This window comes from Colossoma macropomum, unplaced genomic scaffold (assembly GCF_904425465.1).
Source record: "Colossoma macropomum unplaced genomic scaffold, Colossoma_macropomum, whole genome shotgun sequence".
Taxonomy (NCBI): Eukaryota; Metazoa; Chordata; class Actinopteri; order Characiformes; family Serrasalmidae; genus Colossoma; species Colossoma macropomum.
In genome coordinates, this window is record NW_023494810.1 from 24,488,868 (window position 1) to 24,506,098 (window position 17,231).

Below are 17,231 nucleotides of genomic sequence, written 5' to 3' on the forward strand. Positions count from 1 at the left end.
CAGCTTGAACCTGGAGTGCCTAGTTATGACAGTTTATTAAGGGAACCAGGAGAGAGAGCAGAGCAGGGACAGGCTGAGCGCTGGACTGCATACTGATCTATGACCTGTGCTCGTCGACAGCTAACTTTTATGGCAATGAATAGCAAATTATTATGAAAGCAGTTTCGGAAAGTTTGTCATGCTAATGCAGATAACGTTGGAATGGAAGTCAATGGGGATTATCAATTACAGCCCACAATGATGTGTGTGAGAAAAGGTTCTACAAAAGGTTAAGTGTGAATAATAAATCAAAGGTAGTCATGATAGAATTTTGTCTTTGAGTGATCGTGACAAAACAACTGAACAAAATGACCTGTTTATAGTGAACGGGATGTGGAAAATGGCCTCACAATGGCTATAAACATGAAGTAGTAAGAAAAAGTAGCTGATAGAAACATGAAGAAATGCATATGTATTTGCTGACCATATAATGGGTTCTTTAACACCTCCAGCATTCTAATTTGAGAAGGTCCCTGAGGTCATTTTAAATGGCGAGTTACATAATCAAACGTCCCCTCTGGCTAACAGGGTAAACTCACACATCTCAAAGGTGTTGATGGATATCAAAACAGGAGAGATATTTTTATGCACAATTATTTTTCCCTTCTCCCCCTGGCCGGAGGAGCTGTGTTGCATAACTGCTCTGTCCTCCATATGCTTGTGTAAAGACAGAGCATGTCATTTCTCATAGTAGAAAAGATCCTCTGATGCTTTGCCAGCCATCAGTAAACTGCATATCCTTTGTACGTAACATGTTATCCGTACCTAAAAATGGCAATCCAATGTAAGACTTGTCATTCAGAATAGGGTATATTTTAGTATTTGGGTGAAAATCCTGGTTATTAAACATACTCAAAATATGTACCCAGCATTAGCCATATCCACATGGCTGATTTCATTCATTGATTTGGCGTCATGGCACTATGATTTATGAAACGAGTTAGTTCTGACCTTGCAATGTGATTGGCTGAGAGACCTCTTTAAGTATCATTCACATGTCTTTATCTGTTGCCTAGTAACAGCTGATCGTCTAATAGAACTTTTTCTTCACAGAATGCAAATAAACTTTGTGTATTCATCATCTTAGAAGCTAATAATAAATGTCAGTAATGAAACTGTGGTATAATCGCAATAATACACTCGAGGTTGTGATATACTGTGAGATATTTGCCTTGTGCGCTGATCTGCTATAGCCACAAGAACTCACAGTGTAGCATGACCTCGATTGCATATCTGATTCATTAAGTCTTTTAAAGGGACCATATCAAGGAAAACCAAATCAAATAGAAATAATACAGTCTGGTCTGCTGCTATTTTTACAATATTTTAATATATCCTGTTCACTCCCAAGTCCATAAATGAAAACTAAGCTGCAAGGACAGCCCATTTTAACTCCAGTGTTTTCGTAATGTCACAAAAACCAATACATTTACATATACCTGCCTATTCAGCCTGCAGCAGTTTAGCCCCTCCCATTCATGTTGAAGTTGTAAGGAGTGTTTCAGCCTGGACTGCTTTTTGAATAAAGCACAATGCAAGGTAGCCAATAGACCCTTTTCACATTTCCGCATTTCTTCTGCTGGAAGTAGTCATTGCAGGGTAGCGCTGCTTTCGCTGAAGCAATTACAATAGCAATGGTGATGAGTAGAGTGTGTGCAGCTTACTAAATGTTCGAGCTTGCAGTGAAAACAGCCTCATCTTAATTTCAATTGTTTGTCCGCTGACCATTAGCAGAGGAAAAATGGGTTTGTGCAATTAATAAAGAAATAAAATTTGTCATACAGAGTAAAAGCAGGCATTTCACCGCTGCTGACTGACATTACACTGAATGCACTTTGTGCAAGTTGCTATTACAGCCACTTTCAGAGAAACAGTTTTCATTTTTGTCCCTCAAAAACTGTCAGCATCTGAGACAGCGAGTGTTTGGCAAGGAGTAGGTGTTCGTTTACTGGAGCCGGTGGTTGTGTAAAATGTCTACAGTGGTGCTATAGACCATGACGACCCGACACGCCCCCTGCTTGCATGTGTCCATGTTTAGCTTTTTGCCAACAGGATAGCTGTGGTTTAACGTGAAGTGGTTTATTGTAGAGAAACTTACTAACTCAGAATTCTTTAGAGTGGTGGTGAGGGGTTGTGATGTCTACAATGCAAATATAGCCATTTATTTACTATCTAAAGCAACTATTGAACCTACACGTCTTCTGAGCTTTTATTTGCCTTAAAACGCCCTGCATGTACCCCTCCACCATCTTCACCATGAAAGCATTTTTGAAAAACACAAAATCAGGCAGCGTATTCATAATCATTTCATGTAATAACTTTCTGTGAGGTCACTTTTTGAGATATTGCACCCTTCAGACATCTGATTCCTGTCATCACCACTGTGAACAATTCTGGTTCATTAGGTTTCTTCAGAATGGAGCATTTCAACAAACCACTGAATGACTCTCGAACTGTTGATCAGTTGCATAATTCCATACGTCACCTTTGTACGCACAGTGATTGCAAAATAATTGAGAATAGCACAGGTGTCAACTCAAACAATTTACCCATTTAAATCTCTTTTTTCCACCATTTTGGAAGCATATGGCCATATAAAGTGAAAAATGGCATAATTTGACTATTGGAATACACACCAGTGCAAATCCAAGAACACTGCAAGAGAAGAGCACAGTGACAAAGGCTGGAACAGCAGCAAACGGAATCAACTCAAGCTAGAATGAGGTTATTTTATCATCTGGTTGACTTTAAACTGGACACTGGACAACACAGCTCAAAACTGTCTGGTCCAAAACCTGACACCTGGTAACCTTAGTCATATAGGAAACTACACATGCGGAGCCATTCCCACTCTGGAAGATTTTTAGCCATGGCAAGATTTTTTGCCATACAGTGTTGGCAGGGAATAGTTTTCACACATGCTGCATTCTGTACTATGGGTCACCTAAAGTGACCCACAGACCACAGGTTCTCTGGATGGCTCCAGGACTTGAAAACAGTTTTCTCACTCAGCAAAACGTACAGAGAAAAATGGACATGTCCATTTAAAAACCTCAGGTGTGAAAACGCCTAAGACAGTCATGATGTTTGCAAAGCATTACAGAACCCAGAAAGTACCCAGTGAAAGGCCATAACAACAATGGCCACTAAAAACATGGGACATGTACTATATTTGGGGCATTGTAGGTATAGTCCTGCACAAAGGTTTGGGTGCCCCTGGACAAATTAAATGTTTTGTTGATTTTGTACGTAAAGATATGTTAACCCATCCTTTACAGTGAACAGTGCACATTTAAATGCACAATTACTGTTCATTTGCTGAATTTAAGTCAATTTAACAGGTGTGTCCAATTCTACCTGCTAGCTAGGTCTCCCCATCACACAATACTACCAGCGCTATGAGGGTAAAGGCTAGCACATGAGTCCTGCCACTAATGCAACATCTTTGGACATTCTGTTATGTTAGCTGAAGGACTGTCACACTGGCTAGCATCGTGCTGAGTGATAGAGGAGAGGGAGGGCCATCCTACCCACCCAATTGTGCTTTCTCAGACCAGCCAAAAATGTCTGTGGCATCACCTGGGATCCAGCTTGTGAACACCTGATGGTAGGGACAATGCTTATGGCACATTTAATATGAACATTTTTATGTTAAATTTTATGTTAAATATTTTAAACTATATAATAAAGCTGTGCATTAAAATGTGCAGAAAAAAATGCCATAGTTAAGTTTGTTCTTTGTTGAAGTTGTGTAAACGTTTTTCACTGGGAGCTAGCTGTATGTCTGAAGTACCTTGCATGCAGGTACCAGACACTTAGCCAGCCCGTAAAACAATGGACTGACGTAGTTTTATAGCTGGACTGAGGCCAAGACTCGGCCCAGCCTGTACATGACAAGTGACAGGTGTGACAGACCTGACCATGTAGAGATAAACAAAAATAGGCTGAATAGAATGTTTAAAATACCGTCACAGCACAGGCACACACAATACTGAATATACTGGCATATAACACAGCACTAAACACATTACAGAGCAGTACGTTCCTTCATCGCTTAGAAAGTCAACTTAATGTGTTATAGGCTGGGGGTGTTGAAACTTTTGCACACGACTGTACTTACATTAGAGAAAAGCATGGCTAAATTCTTGACCAAGAACACTGTACACCAAAGCCTGTTAATCTTGAAAGTGTAAAACGTGTTTGTTCAGCAGAGAGTATTTCCTCTCCTGCAGGAGCTCTACATGAAGTGGAAGCCCGCGGTGGGGGGCAGACAGAGAGGTTAATTAAGCAAAGTGTGTTCTGGCGTTATGGTTCAAGGGAAAACAAAATGACATCTACTGTCATTCGTCAGTGTCTGGGGCTGTGCGAGCCCATCAGGCAATCATTGCGTATTGAAGCTGCAGCCTAAAGGTCAGGCGGAGAGAGACTGCGCCCGGCACCCATTTGTCTCCCGTTAGATGAAATGCATAGCCCGCGTGACAGCTTTTTATTTATGGCCGTGTCTTGTGGGAGAGGAGCACAGGGCTGCCGAGATATCATTTGCTTATTCGCTTCGCATTTTCCTTTTTTCACCGTTGCAGTGGGCGCGAAAAAGCCCCCTGTCAGTGACTCTGGGACTCTGTTACTCTGCAGCATATTGCGGTGTGTCATGCGAGGTGAGTGCACACAAATACACGCCCGTATCGCTGCCTGTGATTCCAACAGATCCCTGCTCTTATTCATGGATGAAATTGCTTTTTCATTCATAATTCACGTATGCGGTTTTCGTCTCCCAGCAGTGAGACACTGGTAGATGTGGCTCTCCTTCTTTGTTGCGAGTGGGTAGCTACTGTGACCCAGGCACTTTGGTAAACTGCGGAGCTTAGCATGGTCCATTAATTCCAGCTGTGCTCTTCGCAATATGCAACCTATTAGCCCAGAGAACACTGACCCAGCGTTCTCCAACAAACACCAACACAACCCACAGATTGGGTTTGCGTGCCATACCTGTGTGTGACTGTTGGAAGTCTCCCAACATTGCTGGAGCACAAGGCCATTTCATGCAATAAGCAGCATAAGCAATCACTTAGGGCCCTGAGGCCACTAGGGGCCAAGCACATATATAGTTAGTGATACACCATCGTTATCTGAAAGGTATTTCATTCTTCTTCTTCTTCTTCTTTTTCTTCTTTTTCCTTATTTTTCTGGCAGATTTTTGTCCGGTAACTCGTTCCAACTCTGGAATGTTTGGTCTGATCAGGAATGTGTACAACTTGTTGATCCAACGTACGGTTTCTTACAATCGTCATTTAATTAAACAATTTTTTCCTATAGGAATGAATGGAGTGAAAAATGGTGTGCCCATCTATTGTACTTCTGCTTGACCAAAACACACTGTTTCATATATACTATCTCAGGGCATGCCCCCGAGCACGAATTCAATGTTGTTCTGACCCGCACTCATCTGTTTGTCATTTTTTTCCGAACCATAGCCACCAAACTGCATGTACTCATTCAGGGCAGGTGCCCAAGCTCTAATCCACCGCCATACTGACCTGCACTCCTCTGTGTCGTTTTCTCATCCCTCGTTCCTCCAATTTACGTCCATTAATTTTCACCCAAGAGCAAGCCGTATACTTTCCTTTGACTGATAGTCACCAAACCGCATGTTTATTAATATTGTTAATTATATTATGTTTATTAATATTTATTAATATGCATATTCATAAGAGCAGAGTCATTTTCCCATCTCTCTTTCCTCCTATAGAGTCCTGTTCATTTTCGCCTACACTCCAGCCCTGTTATCTCCTTTACACAACAGCCACAAAACTGCATGTACTCATTCAGGGCAGGGCAGGTCCCCATGCTCTAATCCACAGCCATACTGACCCACACTCTTTTATGTGTCATTTTTCATCCCCTGTTCCTCCCATAGACTCCCATTCATTTTTGCCCCTACGCAAGCCCTATTATTTCCATTGCCGGAGAACCACCAAACTGCGTGTACTCACTCAGGGCAGGTCCCCAAGCACTAATCCAAAGCAATACTGACCTGTACTCCGCCGTCATTTTTTTTTGTCATCCCTCATTTTTCCCACAGACTTCTAATTATTTTTATTAATACCTAGCCCTAACCCTACACTTTGCACCCCCAACAACCACTCAGTAAACACCCTGTACACCATGGCAAACATCTAGCAACACCTTAGCAACCAACCTTTATATCATAGCAACCACCTTTCAACACCTTAGCAACCACACAATCGTTCTGCATTTTCTTCAGGAAATGCAGTATTCTAGTTTTTTAACTGTCTGTTTTTTTTTTGTAATTACTCATATCAGTCATTAAATTTACATAATAATAATGTCTAATGAAGACATCACAGGTTTTGTTTATTTATTTATTTATTTGTATTTACAGCACCCCAGTTAAATTATGTTGAATTTAATAAGAAAATAAGTTTAAATAAGTTAACACATGATCTACAGAGAACACACTTTAACACACATATTAATGCAGAACTCCAACTATCATTGTTGGAGAAAAAAATAAAACATAAAATGTGCCTTGTGCAAATCCTATGGTACATTTCATATTTTAAGTTTTTTTTTCCAATATGATAAACTCGGCAAATAGAAATGAACCATGCACCAAAATTTGCAGAAAATGTCATATTTTTCCCTGCCAACTTTCTCTACTCTGTAGAGGACATGTTAACTCAATTAAACTTAGAAAATCAACAAAACATGTAATATGACTAAGGGTGGCCAAACTTTTGTATACACCCATATTTTTTAATTTATTTATTTTTGTTTAGTAGTTTTTCATAAGTTAAAAATCTCCCTTGTATATTGTTAATGATTGTTTTGTAATGGTTACTTTAACTATTTTTCCTGATTACAATTATTATGCTATTCTTTCTTTCTTTCTTTCGTCCAGAAATAGCCCTCCTGGAGCATGAGAAGACAGAATATGGCTAGTAGCTCAGTTTTTCTTTTGAAAAAAAAAATCCCTAATAATGATTTTCAAACTGCACAATGTATTGAAAAGTTTGCTTTATGAACTTATTCAATACTGTAACGTGGAAAACAATTCAATACTAAATTTGAATGCTTTTAGTTCTATATTTAAATAAAAAAAACAGACTGACATTGCATTTTGCCCCCATTCTTAAAAATATAGTTGCCAAAAAGGGTTTTTTGGAGCAATGCCAAGGGACCATCCTCTTAATGTAAAAGTTCTGTACAAATACACTCAAGTCAAGAACCATTTAGGAACCTATATTTTTAGGAGTGCAGAAGGTTTCCCCCATTCACACTGGTTCCATTGGCCTGTCCGTTCGCATTGTGGAACAGTACAGAGCCAGCTGTGAAGAGTAGATCAGTGGCATTTATTGGAGAATTATGGATGTGTGTCAACCACAAGACCTTTTTCTTGCAGCAGCTTTATTACTGACTGTCTCGCTGTGTCTCACCTGGAAAGCAATGATGAAATTAGCAGATAGCAAATCTCAGTTCTAAGAAGCAGCAGAGTAGCTCCTAGATGTTTTCAGGCTAGGAAATGGAAACCACTTTATAGCAGTGTTTAATGTAGAAACTTGTAGGAGTATTACAGGTTTTTGCCACCACTATAGTAATTCTGATTTCTACTAGGATCCCTATGAAATATAACATGTTATGTTAGCAGTGTTGGTTGCATTATGGACATTTAGTGAATGTAACTGGACATATTTTTTACTTTGTATGTTGCTTCTTTACAGTAAATGCTTCAGTATTTATTTAGCCTTCAAAGTCTTACTTACTAGCAATTAACTATCTATTAAAATAGTCTGTCTAGACAAGGGATGCCCAGTCCTGGTCCTGGCGATGTATCATTCTGGACTTTAGTTTCAGCACACCTGTCAGTAATATTCAGATGTTCCTGATGGCCTTAAATCCATTAATTGGATCCGGTGGGTTAGATTAGGATTGGAGTTAAACAGAGCAGTAGATCACCAGGACCTGGGTCCGGGCACTGCTGATCTCAACAAAAGGGTTTAAAAAACTTATTCTTAAATAGATACTCAGTTTGAAAGTGTGTGCAAAGTCACACATTGTGCTTAGCAGAGGTGGCAGAAGTACACAAGTCCCCTACTTAAGTAAAAGTACTAGTAATCCAGTAACAAATACTCAAGTAAAAGCTAAAGTACAACTTAGATTTTTTACTCCAGTAGAAGTATAAAAGTACATGCTTATAAATGTATTTAAAGTAAAAAAGTAAAAGTATTAATTCTAATTAAATGTTTTAAACAGGATATTGTTCTACTGAGAGTTAGAGGTACACATCCATCAAATGAGTGTACATAATGGTTTATACTAGAACTGCGGGCATCATCCAAAAAAATCCGCACATCTAGAGCATTCAAACAAGTTTCCTTTGCAAGAATTAGACATGGATATTGTTGAAATCTCTACTAAGAAAAACATTTTTATTTTTATTTCAGCAGTCAATACTGAACACCAGGCCAAATAAATCCTTTAAGTAAAGCCGAGACCGGAGTGGGACTTGTTTTCAGACCTGGAGTTACACACACAAACACACACAAAACATGTTAAAGTCCTGCAGTATCTTTACATGAGGCTATAGGCTATACCTAACAGCCGTGCAGTCATCACTCTAAATATTCCAACACTTCCCCCTGATTCAAAACAATAGCAACCAGTCAGAAAGCTGGATCACACAAACACAACCAACACTGCAGCATCTTCCCTATTAAATATGCTCACCACAGACACAACTTCTGCCCAGAGAACATGGAAAAAGTAGGTTAAAGTAAGGCAGCTGAGATGTACAAAGTTAACCTACGAAGTTAATGATGTACAAACTTAAAACCTAATAATTATTGAAGCCGAAAACACAGGTTACTGACACAGTGGGCAGACCCAAATGAAGACAACCTGAACATTAACTCAGACAGCTGTTGTGCAAAGATGAGGGAAAAACAACACAGCAATCTTATCTACCTAAACCTAATCATCACTGTAGGCAAAAGCATATTGCCACGGCGGACATGAAACATGTTTATGGTCTATTTATATCTATTTATGCCTTGTAATGACTCAGTGCGCCGAAGTAACGTCCATAGAGAATTCTGAATGTAACTGCTACATCATTTAAGATAAAACGGGAAACAAAGCTAACTTTAGCTTCATCTAATCTCTATCCACTGTATGAGTCTCAATTATAGTCCTGGGGCTGTATCACTTGAGATGAGGGCTGCCTACATTATTACAGATATACATTTGGGTGTAATATTTACAGTTTGAGTGTTCTTGTGCTGTGAGTTCATTCATTAACTTGCAGTAACTGACGCAAAACCCTACCAGCTTACCGGGAATTCTCCTGACTCTCCCAATATCCCACTTCAGGATTGAACCATGGATGCCAGATTTTTTTCGGACTTATCATTCGCATTAAGTGCTGGCTTGATGGTGTCGCTTTCTGCGGATTCTGTTTTCTCATCTGTTTATTTTTTTTCCTTTTCCCATGTCCTGACTGCTGGGGCCTGTAAGCCGTGAAAGTAGCCAATCACAGGTTCACTCCGTCCCTCTCCCCCCTTTTCACATCCAGTAGGATGCTGATTTGCCCTTCATTGTGTGCCTGAATACAATTGCCTCATAAATAGATTGTTTAAACTAAAGTAATAAGCCTATTTTGGAAATGTAGTGAGTAAAAAGTACAGATTTTTCCTTTGAAATGTACTGGGTAAAAGTAAAAAGTATAAAGTGACAAATACTCAAGTAAAACTACAGTTATACTGAAGTACTCATTTTTGTCTAATGCTGTTTCTCCTAAGGAATTTTAGAGCCATCAAAGATCAACATTTAAGTAATAAAATTTTCCTGTGGGTGATTTTTCAAGCAAATGGCAGCACAGTCACATTAGACAGATGCATTTAGGCTAAAGCAAAAGAATGGCTAGATGATCCTTAAAACAAACCCTAAAACAAACTCTCCGTGACGAAATATGCCTACTCTAAAATAATATTATGTAAGAAAACTAAGTCAAGAAATAGCCAAAGTAATGAGTCCTTTACATGTAGTATACACATTAGTACATTTTAAAGGTTAGTGTCTCATAACTGAACTTTCTCCAGTTTAAGGCACAGTGTAGACTTTTGGCCATAGCAAGCATCATTTTTCAAAGTATGCTTTCAGAAAAAAGGTGCTAACTGTCACTGGGTCTGTACCCCTCATGTCACTGGGATGGTACCCTCAAAGGTACGTCTTCAGTATCTTTAGTTAGAGAACATAATTGTACCATAATCCACTGCAGTTGTATTGACTCATACATGCTGTCTTGATTCCAGCCTTTTTAATTTATTGTTTCATTTAAAAACATTCAGTTATGAAAAGATGCAAATACATACCTGTCACCTGAGAAGAACTTATTAAAAGTACACAATTGGACCTTAAAAGCATTGTTGTACCTTTTAGAGTAAAGTTACATTGTTTGTACATCAAAGAATGGAAAATGTACCTTCACAGTACATTTGTTCTCTTGGTCTTAAACTGAAGCTGACCTTGGGAAGTTTTCTGAATTCAAATTCAAAAATGCTATTTATTATAAAGTACTAATAAATACTTAATTTTTATTAGAATTTCTCAAGCAAACAGTAATTTTATTGTCTTTTAGGGGATGCTGTGCGGTATATTATATAGGAAATGAATGATAGGCCCCTTGAATCATATTTTCCCACATTTCCCCTTTTTCAGGATACCTCCTTCCAGATTTCACACTGCTGTGACTTTTTATGCAATTTTAGTACCTCAGTAAATGAATTTACATAATTTTTCCCAAAAACGTGCTCCAAAAAAATGTTTTCGGGCCCCCCAAGCACAAACAGCCTCAAGTTGGTGTTGCTTATTATCAGCGTGTGATAGCTCAATATTGGCTTATAGGAAATAATATTAAAAAAGGTAGCATAAAACTGGCTCCCGGCCTATAATATTTTAATGTTGGGAATAGTCTTTAGAATGTTTTGAAAAAGCACTGATAAAACTGAATAAACCTGTGTGAATGGGGAAGAATATTCTAGAACAGAATGAGAGGGCTTTGTTGGAGATTAGACCAAAGATAGTGGGGGTTTAAGGTTGTTCTTGTTCTGAAGGCTGAAAAACGTGAGGCGCACTGCACAGCCTTTCTTTCTTAGGGGTTCACGATGCATTTTTCTGACAGCGCCTCTCTCTGTTGCAAAGCAGCAATAGCACTGTAACTGTCAAGCAGCTAGATAGCTATTGTAATTGTCAATCAATGATAGCTAGCTATTGTTTCAGTATGTATAGGCAGAAAGCTCTGGACACTAACCCTTTCACAAAGTAATCTATTAATTAGTTACTATTAACTAGCAAGCATGGTGCAAACTAACAAGCAAAATCAAGCTGAACTGAAAAAAGCTCCTTTTTGTTCATGCTATTATAATTTTGATCCCCTTTCCTTTTCATCTGACTAGTCAGCACAAAACGCTTATGACATGGGCTACTTGAGACACAAAAGATGTGAAATGTGAGGCACGCAGTGCAAAAGCAGTGAGTAACATGCATCTCTCATTGAAAACAATTAGAAAAAAGCAAATCTATTGACAAAACCATGCGCAGTGCCTTCATTTCCATGCAGCAGCATTGTCTGGCCAGACAAGCAACACTGCAGAAGCTCGTTTCAAATGCACATCAGTTCATTTTGTCCACCCAATCAAACAATCTCAGAAACATGATGAAGCGACTTCTTTATTGACTTCATCCAATCAGGCACGCCCCATTATATCCCACAGTGAAATAGTAACAAATCCAGACATCATTTCAGAGCTCATGAAGGCTTGGCTCATCAAGAGCAGCCTGAGGTTAATGATCAGTTGCATTGTGAGATATCTGGCACCCTTAAATATGCACCTGGACATCATCAGACTTGGACACAGTCAGCTTATGAGAAATGATGGTGTGTACAAATCATAAACACTGAGAATGATTCATATACTATGTTCAGCCTTGCAGATGGTTCATAAAAGTACCCATGATTCAATGCCACCGCTGCTAGGAAATCCATCTCCATCTGATGATGAAGAAACATAATCAGATTTATCAGTATCTAATGACTCGGTTTATATATCACATAATCCAAATATGGATGACAGCGAACACACAGATAGTTACATGCTGCGGACGGCTTATGACAACACGGCGTGTCTCTCTATTGTCAGGTCATAATGCAGCAATGGCAGATCAACTAAGAGAGAGCAGTAAGACCAGGCTTAGTGTCACCCAGACTAAACCATGTCGCTGTTATCTCCGAAAAGCAATTTAGATAAAACAGCTGAAGTCTGGCTTTTGCTTCTAAACAGAGCCAGTCTGAGAAATCTGTGGTGCAAAACTCATAACTCTTCCCTTCTATAAAAACGAGAACTGGGGCCCATTTTGTGAGATTTGTTTAATAATTTAACACAGCCTTAAACCAATTCCCTTCAAGTGCACAGATGGTATTTTTATTAGGCAAATGCTCAATACTCGAGTAGAATAATTTACGCACCTCCCAAAACTGGCAGACTACCCTCCGAGCCTCGCAAGCCACAGAGCGCAGAATTATTCACACTCCGCTCTGGGGTAGAAGCTCAGTGCAACAATAAAAACACAAAGGGAACAATCAAACATTTCAAGAATATTTTCTTTTCCTCTTTCGCAAGAAACTTATTAGTTGGAGATGGTTTTGTCGATAAAGTTCCTTCAGTAATTTGTTCATTTAAACGTTGCTATTGGCGGAGATAGCAGACGCTACAAAAAACAAAGGGGACTAAAAAGCAAAGTTTGACAGTGAACTTTAAAGCAGCTTAACTTGAACCTTTATGTTTTCTAAAGAACCCACTCCAAGTTCAATGTGAACATTCAAGATGAGCAACTTCTTTGAGCATTGAAGGCAGGTTTTGACACTTAACAGGCATATAAAAATCAATAACTGTCTTAAAGAGATGGTATTTATGAATGGTGATATATGGTTTATAGCTGAACCACTTGTAGCAGTTCAGAACACTTGAGTTTCAAAACACTGAAACTTGTAGGGCTGTGACTGAAAAGGTAGAGAAGTATTAGTCTTGATTTCATGGTGATAAATTTTCCTGGAGAAACAACTGGAATTCTATGGAATCAGCACCAAATGCGAGCCTGTCATTTTCTTCTGGAAAATCAAATAACCAGGAGGATTTACTGTCTTCTTCCTTTGTACAATCAGTGTTTGGTTCCCCTCACTTCCACAATGATAACTGTGTCCTGAGGCACTGATATGATAGTTAGGCTTAGCTGTATAGACAGAAAAAATGAATGAATATAATCTAAATCTTCCCTTTAGAAATAAATTGATACTATAAAATAATCACTTTTGAACCTTTCAATGGATGGTTACTAAAATACCTTCTAATTACTGAGTGTGAAGAACTTTTTAAAGTTCACAATAATGTAAAGGGTCTATACCAATTAAAAGTTTTTCCTTCAAGCGTAAGTCCAAGCCAAGAACCATTTAGAAAGCTTTGCTTTGAAAGGGAAATTCCACCAATTTCTGCATAACTTAATTGTAAGATTTAAACATTCAGTCATTCAGAGTGCTTTGTTGTGAAATGCTTCATTCTCAATATTGTTCACAGCAGTTGAATGTTATTGTATGAAATATACTATATTTCAAAAATATGGATGTGTTTTTTGTGGATATATTCCTAATTTTTTTAAATTCAGGTGTTTCAGTGACACCCATTGCTAACAGGTATAGAAAATCAAGCACATAGCCATGCAATAGAATGGATTTTACTGATGAGCACAGTAACTTTAAACATGGCACTGTCTTAGGTTGCTACCTTTACCACAGGTCAGTTCGTAAAATTTCTGCCCTGCTTGATCTGCCCCGGTCAACTGCAAGAGCTATTATTGTGAAATGGAAGTGTCTAGGAGCAACATCAGCTCAACCATGAAGTAGTAAACCACAGACACTCATAGGTCGGGGCAACTGAGTGCTGAAACGCAGTGTGTAAAAAATGCCTCTCCTCTGTTTTGTTGCTCACTGAGTTCCAAACTGCCTCTGGAATCAACATTTGCGCAAAAAATGTGCGTTTAAAGCTTCACGAAATGGGTTTCCATGGCCAAGCAGCAGCATACAAGCTAAGATCGTCATGTGCAATGCCAAACGTCTGTTGGAGTCGTGTAAATCACGCTTCCACTGAACTCTGAAGCAGTGGAACCAGTCTCACATCCCTCGGGCAGAGTTAGCAAGTTAGCATGCAAGCCATTAAAGTTCACTGTAAATCTATCACTGATTTAAGTCAGTTGTGTGCTAGCTGTGTTGCATTTATTTACAATTCTATTTAAGTTCACAAAGTTAGGCATACATATCCACCTGTGCCTTTTGAGGTTCATCCAGTAACATTGCAAAAATCGGAATGATTGGAAACCAGGGGAAGTAAGATCAGGTTAGGGATGTATGATTAGGCTCCACACTGGAATGCACGGTACCAACAGTAAAGTTTGGTAGAGGAGGGATAATGGTCTGGGGCTGCTTTTCAGGGTTTGGGCTTGGCCCCTTTGTTCCAGTGAGGGGAAATGTAAATGCTACTGCATACAAACACATTTTAGACAATGGTTTTCTTCCAACTTTGTGGCAACAGTTTGGGGAAGACCCTTTCCCGTTCACAAAGCGAGCTCCATAAAGACATGATTTGATGAGCCTGGTGTGGAGGAACTCCGACAGCCTGGTTCCAAGTGGAGGCTGTTATAGCTGAAAAGGGGGCAACTCTATATGAATGCCCAAAAATTTTGAAAATGTCTAATAAGCTCATATAGGTGTGATGGACAGGTATCCGCATACTTTTGGCCATACAGTGTAGTTCAAATACACTGCCTCATGCCTGTGTCATTGTTTTATGATAGTTTTGAGATAAACATTAGGCCTAAAAAGCATTTTTAAAAAGTCATTCTTGGCAGAAAGGGACACGCAGAGCATTATACGATGCATTGCAGACATCATGACTTCTGGTTCCTATCACCAGTGCTATAAAGAAATCAGAGTCTGTAAGTTTCTCTACAATGCATCATTTCACATCAAACCACTCTGAATGACTTCTACGTCTCAGAGATTGAATAATGCAACACAGTGGCCAAAACTGTTTTCAGCACTAGATGCAAAGAGATATGTGAAAATTTGTGGTGATTCAGATTTAAACCAGCCCTACTATTAGAACACCAAAACATCACTTATCCTTGATTTCCAGGCAGTTAAGTCTGTTAGATGGAGCAGGACGGAATTTAGAGAACAATCACAGTAACAAGTGAGTTATTTTATTCTAGTGAATCAAGTAATCAAGATGTGAAAAGGCCTCCTTCCTTTATGTGTGATGCTTGCATCCAATCAATCTCGCTCCACTGAACTGCATAGGGAAACTGCATCAAATGCAGGTGGTAGTGCAGAACTCATTAGAGCAGGTTCATGAAGACTACATCACTAAATGCAATATTATATTTATTTCCAAATAATTTTTCTTTAATAGCAATCACTAACTGCTACCTGGTACACAATGTCATAGTAATGTCATGAGTATTTAAGTCCAAATTTAAAATAGAAAGGTCTTAATAGAAAGGTCTTAATTTAAAATAGAAAGGTTGGAAAATGGGATTTTTTTTAAAACAACAATTACTCATAGCTGCGTATGTTTATTTTGTTCAAGTCTATCAAACATTTCACAGTAGAATAAACATTATACTATGCCTTTTATTATATTGTTCTATTTATATTATTATTCTTAACATATTATGAGGAGGCTTCTATATCTACAGGCCAAATTTTAGAGGATGCAAAAGCTTTTTTGTGCTTTACATCCCTTATTTTTGTTTTAATTTTTGCACCCCTGCTTTTAGGGAAAATGCTGTTAAACAGCATCGCTAACTCCTGCAGACCAGTAGTGAACATTTAGGTAGATAGAACAGCTCTGATTGTAGAGGATGAAGGCTATAATTAACCTAGACAGCAAGCATACATCCGCTAATGCCTTAAACATTTGTGTTATCACTGCAAACACAAAAAAGTATTGTTCTGCAGTTAGCATTGTCTGTGGTTAGCATGCTGGATGTCTGCTAATGTAAATGATGCAAGCACAGCTAGCAAGAAGGCTAAAAGGTGAATGGTTCTTCTGGGGTTTGTTAACATTTGTTAGGCATGACGTCTAAACAAAGTTCAGCATATTGTGCACTTGCTATTCTGATGTGTGCATCCTGATTTAGTTCTAATGCAGTGATTTTGTTCTTGGGCCAGAGCTAATCAGAACTAAGAGCCCATGTGTCAAACACAAGGCTCGCGGGCCAAGTCAGGCTCGTGGCACAATCCTATTAAGTCTGCAAAATTATTTTTAATTACCTATTAATATTAGGCCATTTAACTATGAACTGCACTATTGTTCCCAGCATACACTGCAACGTAAGCGCTCCCACGTCCTCCCCAGCAACGACCTATGGGACTGCACCACAAAAACAAAACAAAACAAAAAAAGATGCCAATTGTGTAGTTCAGGCGAAAGGGCAATTTTAAAAAACCTACTGTACAGTGCGGACAGTTATCTGCAGCTAATGTTGTCTGTTATTTTATAGAAAACAATTTGTTTATATTTAAAATTATTTTTAAATTGTTCAAGTATTCTGTGCCTGTTTTTGCCATTGTAGTTTTGGCATATTTCAAACAATGGCCAGTTTTGTCAGGGCAAATTGTTCAAACAGTGGCCAGTTGGGGTCATGGCAAAATGTTCAAACAGTGGCCAGTTGGGGTCATGGCAAAATGTTCAAACAGTGGCCAGTTGGGTTCATGGCAAATTTTAAGTAAAAATAAAATGAAAACACAGCTGGCCCACAAATTTGTTGAGATGTTTTTAATATGGCCCTTTTAGAGTTTGACACCCTTGATCTAGAGCATATTCTTTGTTAGGGAATCAATGATGCTGCTAAAAGAATTCTTTTTGGCACTTTTAAGAGTGTAGAGCTACAAAGTGGACAAAATCTTCGTTTCCTCTTCTTATTAAAAATAATTAGACAACTTTCCTTATAAGGTCACTAGTGTACATCATAATTCCTGCTGTGGACAGTCTGTGTTAACCCACAGGGCCTAATAAGCCAGTGATATGGCTTTATAGACATGATAAACAGGTTTAGTGGACACA